Below are 8,368 nucleotides of genomic sequence, written 5' to 3'. Positions count from 1 at the left end.
AAATACTATTAACTGTAATATTTAAGAAAAAAAAGAGTCAACTAAAATGTGTTGCCTAATACATTTTTAAACACACTCCAATTTGCAAATCTAGAAAAGCTTCTCAGACATGTGAATAAGCTCTTTAAAATGAACAAGACAGACTGTATGGATTAAGGTAAGCTTTGATAACAGCCTGAATTTGAAGTATGAATCAGCAGTGATAACATCCCCAAAAGGTCTTCTCCCACTTATCTGAACTCTTTTTATTTTTTTCCTCTCTTCTCTTTTAAAATCAGCAGTTGTTCAGAGGTTCAGGTTGTTTTTTAATTACAATTGAATGCTTTTTGTGCTCCCTGCTTTGTTAAGAGGATCCATCTTTCATTCTTTTTATGTTTGTTTATAAATTCCTCTGGTATATGATTAAAAACAGACTTCTGGCTTCTCAGTCCACATTTTATCAAATACGTTTAATCTAAGATTTGGTCAGTAAGTTCAAAGCAATCTGCTTTCATCGTCACCAGAATTTCACTGGTTATTTGATGTAAAGGCATTTGTACTATATCCTGTCAGTGAAAATTAGTTTTTTTTTTTCACCTCAGAGTGATATTTAGAAATGCAGTCAATTTGGAATTATTCTTCTGCTTGAAAAAATTGCAGTGGTCATTCCGAGAAGAGAGGTAACAAAGGCTATTCAAGCAATGAATAACAAGCTACATGCTGACACAGTGGCCAATTCATAAATAACCCAAAGGCTGAAATTCATTTGCATAAGTTCTTCCATGAATAATTTAAACATATAAAAGCARAATCAATCAGTAACTCGCTGAAAAAGAAAGAGGCTGAATTTCAATTAACACTGTCAACCAGTGTGACTAATTCTATCCATAGTGAGCCTATGTAGAACATGCAGAYGTTTTGCTCTTAAACAGTGCATGCTGTCTCAGGATCTGACAGGTAAGGATGCTCAAAGGTGCTTGTAAAGGCTCATATGGGCCTTTTCACTAGTAAGTGATACTGGGTCTGAACTGCCCAAGCTCAGCAGAATTAAAAGTAGGTGTTTTGCTTTTTCAGGATTTAAATTCACTTGCTGACTGGGTTCAGAGACCTGAGCTAAATTCCTATATTCCTTCTGTGATTATTGTAGTAGGTCACAGTGCTTCAGAGGGTGAGTCAGACCTGAATTTCAGCTCCATGACTGAGCTATGTTCTGGAAAGCCTCTCACTGCTCTTTTCCCTTTCTTTGTTACAGAGGAAGTGTAGGTAGATTACCTTCTGGAGGCTAAATGTTAAGCATTCTGAATGTCCTTTCACACTCCTCTCTCATATATTTTCCATGCTTAAAGCCCTAATAAATAGTGTAATGATAAATAGCATAAATAAGTGCTTTAGTAAATGTACTTTATTTAACTCATAACAGACTCTTTCAGTACTACTGCCATGTTGAAGAAATCACAACCAGCTTGGGGCAAGACATTCAAGAGATGCACAGAAGTATTGGGAAAACTTGACAGATGCTTGTGTCTGAAATCATCTAATTATTTAGGAAATTGAACTCAGATTTAAAATYCTGAGTCAAGAGGAAATATTGATCATTTTACTGAACAGATCACTGCCTTTTATAGACAGAAAGATATCATCAAAGCAACTTTGTGTCACATTAATCTCCTGACTGGAGATGATGRGTCCCAATGGTCCTCATTGTAGGTTTACAGTTTATTAATCAATTGAGTCTTTTATTAGTCATATCCTAAAAGAAGGCTGCTTGGCTACAAAGCAGGTATTTAATTGACAACTGTTGTATATTTGGGGAGCTTTCTAAGGGCTCTTGCAGCCAGACTGATCCTGTTTGTAAAAATAGATAATGTCCGATCGGTATCATTTTGAAAAATGTTTTAACTTTTAGGTTATCCTAATAACAGTAATGAGAGCAAGTCTGACTGCATATTTTGGCTCAGAGAAACAATGGAGATATAAATGACACTGATGGAGAAAAAGGAATATTATTCCAGCAAATTCTGAAATCTCCCAGAATACTGTAGTATCTAAAGAGGGGAAAAAAGTGCTTCTGTATCYTGACCATTGCTTAATATGGTATCTGAGCCATATGGTTTGATTTCATTTAGATTCAGTGACTTTCACACAATTTTAGGACAGAATCTAAAATCTACTGAAATTCTTTGGACCAGTTGGTGTTCTACTCAACATTACCCTACTTTATAGTGATCAAGCATATCAGTATTTGGCTGTGGGCAGCAAAGAAACAGGAAATCTTGTTTCTGAGTTAGGAGATATTTTGGAGGATTTTGATTTTCACCCAACAATCATCTGAGAGAAGAGATATCAAGAAGTTAAGACATAGATTTGGGATGCTGAGTACCTAAGTTCAAAGATACTTTCTCCATYAGGGTCCTTGCTTAATCTGACCAACTCACGTACTATAAAAATGTTACTTATTATAAAGTCTGTYGAGTCTAAGGTGAAAACTTTGATGACAACTACAGCATATCTTATATATAACTACATATAATACAGTGTTGCTTGGAACAGACAGATTGTAGCTAAATGCACTGAAAGTCAGTGGAGATTTTTGATTATCACTTAGCTGGAGAATTTCTTCATTTCTTCTTTAGATGGAATTAACAGTCTTCACTACCTCAAAAAATAAAATAAAATAAAAGTTGTGTCCTCAAATACAGCAGAACTTTGGTCTCAAATATTCTTCAGTACACAAACRGTCTCAAACTGTCCTATAGGTTGATGCAGCTCTATTTGTTGTTTTTAAAAAGACAACAGACAATTTTATATGGATACCCTTTAAGAAGCACCCTGAAGATACTCCTTTTCAAGGGAGCAAGTCAGCTTTGTCTGTATAGGTTGCAGACCTGCTGTACTGGCAATCAATTCTGGAAGCACATGCCAGAGCCCAGGCATTGCATGTGATTTTCACCAGCTCTCAGGAATGCTCCGTCTTCTTATACTCAGACAGCTCCTGTGCTGCATTATATATCTACAACCCTGCTATCTTTAGGGAGATAACCCAGGGTTAAAAMTTCCCTGTCACTTTTCAGAAAGGCTGCTTTAATCCACAACTCCGAGTCTAGGGCACTTGCACTCCATCCAGCAATTTTAGAAAAAAAAAACACATAACTCAATATTTTATCAAAACATMTTCCTCCGGTGTTTTAGGCTACAGGTCAGGAAAACATAGTCCTTAAAAAAAAGTCATTCACTAATTACCCAAGAGATGCTCCTTATTATGCTTGAGAATTAGAGCTCTGTTACTGTTCTAAATATCACTACTGGTATTTAGATTTCTTTTTTATATATTTTATTGTTTTGTAGTGATGTGCAAAGGAATTAGATTTAGACAAAAATGAGATATWTTCTCCCTCTCAGTTCTTCTCCAGAAGACTGCATGTTGTGCCATGCAGTGAGCCTATGCAGCAGATCAATGTGCCAGAGAAGAAAAATCCAAATAAAACATAATTCCATTTTCAACTTCAAGATTATGATGTGCTCCCTTTGGAGTGAGAACTGAACTCCTGCAAGCTTTGCAGCCATCCTCGTAAAGCATTGTCCTCCTCTCATCTTAAACTCCCTCCTACTTGTCTTTCCAACAAGACCTTTCTGATGTTTGCCTCAGGCAAAGTTTGCTAGGAATATTAATATATTTTTGAAGACAAACTAATATAATTGGGCTCTGAGGATCACAAGTCCTTCTTTGACTCAGAAACCTGTCTATCAGAAGCCCCTTGTGTTAAATGGTTTTATTTAATCATATTTTTCTTTGACTTAATAGAGAAAAGATGTGAATCATTACTGGAGGCAGGGAAAGCAGAGCTTTTTATAGTCTGGGTTAGTGCTCTTTAGGAACATTTGTATTGTTTTTATTCCAACAGATCAGATCCATTAAAATTTTTCTACTTCTTTGTAAACATGGATTGATACCGAGCTAATACCAAAGAGATATTTGACGACTCTGAGCTTTCATGCTGTCAGAAATGGGAGACTTTAATGGCCTGTGATCCATCTGTGCTTTAGGAAAACTTATGGCTCTTTCTCATACACAACTGTGAAAGAACTAAGGGATCAGGTATTGAAAGTACAAGAAGACTGGAATTAGATCTTTTACTTGATGTTTGTGGATTTTAAAAAATACAAATTCTTTTTTTCTTCTTTTCTTTCCTTTTTCATTTTTTCTWTTTTAATGCAACAGCTACTTAGGCGAAGATTTGCCAGGAGTCACAACAGATTTCTCATTAACAGCCAACCTGCTGTGTCCTCCCTCTCAATGTGTGGTGTTGCAGCCTTAGACTGTATCTTTTCTTGGTCATTCATATCAACCTGACACAACATACAAGTATATCATGCCTAAATAAGATACTGCTTTATGTTCCAGTGCAAAAAGAGGAAAATTTAACTATTTTGTAAAATTATTTTTTAMATTAGCATTCGATCTTCAAATTGAGCTCTCTATTAAGATATTTAAGATAATGCTATGTTCTGTATTTCTGTAGACATAATAGTAACAAATCCAAAGGCAGAGGAGTGCATATTCACATCAGGCCTCATTACTGACTGGCAATATGAGCTGAAGAATTTGCAAAATGGATTCACCAGTAAATTGCAAATAATCACTGGCATAATGAGTTATATGAAGAGTAACTTGTCCCAGCTTTGCTTGTATTTACTCTGGTATAACCTAGTGATTAAAAAAAAAAATAACAGCTAAACCATGTGTGTTAAGTATATCTTGCATTTTACAGAACATTTTACTCCCTGTACTAATCTGAAGAGATATGTATGAATAGAAAACAAAGGATAAGATCTAATCAGTGTTAGTGCATGAGAACTGTATTAGAATAATAGCTCTATGAGGTAAGCTCTAACCACTTGTTGCTAATCATCTAAATGAATAAAATTATTAGAAAAATATGCTAGTGTATATGCGTTTGAAGCTTTCCAAAAGAGTGAATTTTTCTACTTTGTTTTTTGAAATTCTATTTCTATGTGTTGTCCAGGTCCTCATACATTTTTGTAATAGTAATATTTAACATTGCGATAACATTTGCTGTTTTCCTAGCTGCATGCAAACAGTTACTGATCTGCATCATATTGGCACAAATTAGGCCCACATGTGGCTTTATCACGCACATGCAATTTCTCTGTCATTTAATCTCAGTCCTAAATGACAACTTTGGAATTCTCTGCCTCTCTAAATCTGCATTTCTCATTGAATTTAAATGGATCTCAAATCTATAAATAACTACATCAACCCTGAATATTGTATTCAATTACTTAGAGTTTGCTGCTGTTCACATGGCACTCATGTTGGGCTTTCATGCTGTTTGCATCAGCAAATCTCTTCTTTCTAAAATAACCTTCTGTATTCATGATTAACAACTCAATCCAAGATGGATTTTTTTAAGCCTATTCTCTAACATATATAATAGAGTCACTTTTCAAAAAATCACCAGTGGTGGCCTGTGGTTATAACTCAGCAACTGTTCTCTTAAACAAGACTTTATCTGGAGATACAATGGTTAGAACCAGGCTTGAACACGTATTGTTGGACTGCTTAGCACAAAGTAAATTGAAAGGTAGCACAGAATTATAGTGACAATAATAGCAGCTTGTTACAGGCAGGCAACACGTGCAGGTGCACAGTAAGAGAGGGTTATATTGTGAAACGTGTGTTTCAGATGATTGCTGCTCCCTGCTGGAAAGAAAACTKGTCTCACTGGTTATGCTGCTATTATGGAGTTGCCCTGATCTGGGAACCAGTAGGAATTCTCTGGTTTTGGGTTTAGGAGAACCCTCACAGCTGGTTTTGGGGTTCTCTTGGTGTTTCTACTTCAAGAATCTCCTCCAGTGCTGATTGATTGTGCACAAGAAAAGGTACCTCACACCACGATGGAGCTGCACCTCGTCCTTGAGTAAGGAGACCATCTGCCCTGTCTGGCCTAGCAAAACATGCCAGATGCTCAAGGAGCTCTCATTCTAGGGGGAAAGAGCTGCTTAGCAACTTCTTACCATTATCTTTATCTGCTGCAAGAGATAATGCATTTTATTTGGATTGCTTATAGGGTAGTGTGCACGTGTGGAGCCTGATCTTCATGGTGGCCCAAGTTTCAGGCCAAGGAAACCCTGTGGGTCATTCCTGCAAACACATTACAACTACTACCAGCAAATAAGATAAAATAAGAATAAATTTATATTTAAATTAGGAATAAAATCATATTTAAATTAGGACAGAATGATTTTTTCACCCACTGTATTATAAAAAGCATGTACTGTCTTATAAAAAGCAAAAAGGCAGACAGAGTGAAGTATGGTGACTTTGTCTATCTGAGGTTTCTTTCCTCTGCTCTTTTTCTCATCAATGCCTCATTTTTGCACATATTTCCTTCTTGTTAGATGTGGGCATGTAACTCTAGGTACACAATGGTGGTTAAGGCAAATAAAGTCATTTATTTTTCAAGACAGTGTAGAAATAATAATTCTCATATTGTGACTAGGTGAGAGAGGCAGAGAGACTTTTGAGCTGCTTTCATTTTACCAGCATCAAGTTTGTTTGGGTAAGTATTCCACTGTTGTTCCTAAAAGGCAMACCTGCTTGTTGGTAGGGAGAGATGTACCAAAAACTCATGTGCTCTTCATGATCCACTTCAGATCTTCTTTAAGAGTGCTAGTGGTACCTAGGCCTATCATTAGCTCTCTTCCCTTTCAGTGAAACTCACTTCGGTACAAAGGGAAAACATGGCCTAACTCAAAAAAAATTCCTTTACTGTAAGCCCCAAGCAAAAATCAAATAATTATGCTATGAGGAGAATGCTTCTCGAGGCACCGTTCCCATAATGATTTATAAACAACTGTCTAATTTAAGCCAAGTGTGCTACGAGTCTGCTAAAAATATTTAAAAGATACCCTTGCTGTTATGGTAATTAAACATGTATGAGATGGAAAATAACAAAAACATAAAAACAGTTATGGTTGCCACAGATGACTAATAAATATCCTAAAGAAAGAGCTGCATTTAATAAGTAAACCAAAACAATATGGTGACAGTGGGGCAAGAATATAAAGTCTGCAGAAAATAATGTGCTGCAAAGAGCAACAAAAACTTAAGTCTAAAGGGCACAAAATAATGATGAATAGCAGTAGATGAGAAAATAAAATATTGGTGATCAAGCAACTTGAAATGCTCAAGGCTGCATGAACAGAATGATTATCCACAGTGATCAGTACATTTGCTTATAAATCTTAAAAATGCCAGCAGCATTTAATTCCTTTCTAAGACCAACAGAGCATTACATAGGAAGAATGATCAGCCAAGACTTTAGATAGACGAGGAGGTTTGCATCACTTTCAGATATTTTCCCTCCAGTAATTGTGTCATAAAAATAAACCTGAGCAGGGATTTGTCTCCAGTACAGACTTTTGGGAAGAATGGGCAGGAGTCCTAAAAGAGTCCCTAAAAGAGTCTCCTAAAATATTAGTCTTGTTTTATAAAGTTTAGGACTCTCTTTGTATTTATAGACATTTCTTACACTTTTTAAAGGGTTATTCCTTTCTTGATAAATGTGAATTTCTGGATATAGTGAATTACCTCTTCCTATCCCCAATGTCGTGTAATTATTTCCTTCCACTTAGCATGCTTACATACAAATATGCTTGTATATAAGAATACCACCTTTGGGTATACACAAGCATGTGAAAGTATACATAAGAACTTTTAGTTGAGATAATTAATAAATAAATTCAGTGGACAAAACAAATAAATCCTAATTTTTTTTCTCCTTCCCTCTTGAGCTTTATAACTATTGTTGCTGGAACATCATTTAATTGTTTTTATTCCAGGCACAGATCTACATAGATAAAATGTTATTTGTCCTAACATTCTGATATTACTAGATAGTGACCATGCACATACATCATGTGAGAATTCACTTCCGTATTTAAAAGTCCTTGGTTCCTTAATTTCAGCAATCCCTGCCAGAATAGACAATTTTGATCTATCTTGCTTTCATGCTGGGAGCAAGAAAAAAAAAATCCCAAACTGTCTTGACTTGCTGACTCAAAATATTTACCTCAATATTACCTCATATATCTTTTTTTTTTTTTTTTTGGTGTTATTAAGGACAACAGTTTGCTTTTGTTTAGCAGAATTAGTCCAGAAATGCTCTTGAATACAGCAGAAAGTTTACGAGGAATGCTGTTGAAAAAGTGGAAGCTTTAGCTTTGCAGAGATTCCTGTTACTGCTTGCTTAGGTGTGACATTTATTCATTCCATTGTAAATTGAAATGAACACTGAATTCCAATGGAGTTCATTGCTATTGTCTTCCTCCTGAAATCTTCTCAAATGGCTTTGGCTTTTGTTTTCAC

This window comes from Nothoprocta perdicaria, unplaced genomic scaffold, assembly GCF_003342845.1.
Source record: "Nothoprocta perdicaria isolate Ctin4 unplaced genomic scaffold, notPer1 scaffold_98, whole genome shotgun sequence".
Classification (NCBI taxonomy): Eukaryota; Metazoa; Chordata; class Aves; order Tinamiformes; family Tinamidae; genus Nothoprocta; species Nothoprocta perdicaria.
Note: the sequence above shows the minus strand (reverse complement) of the source record.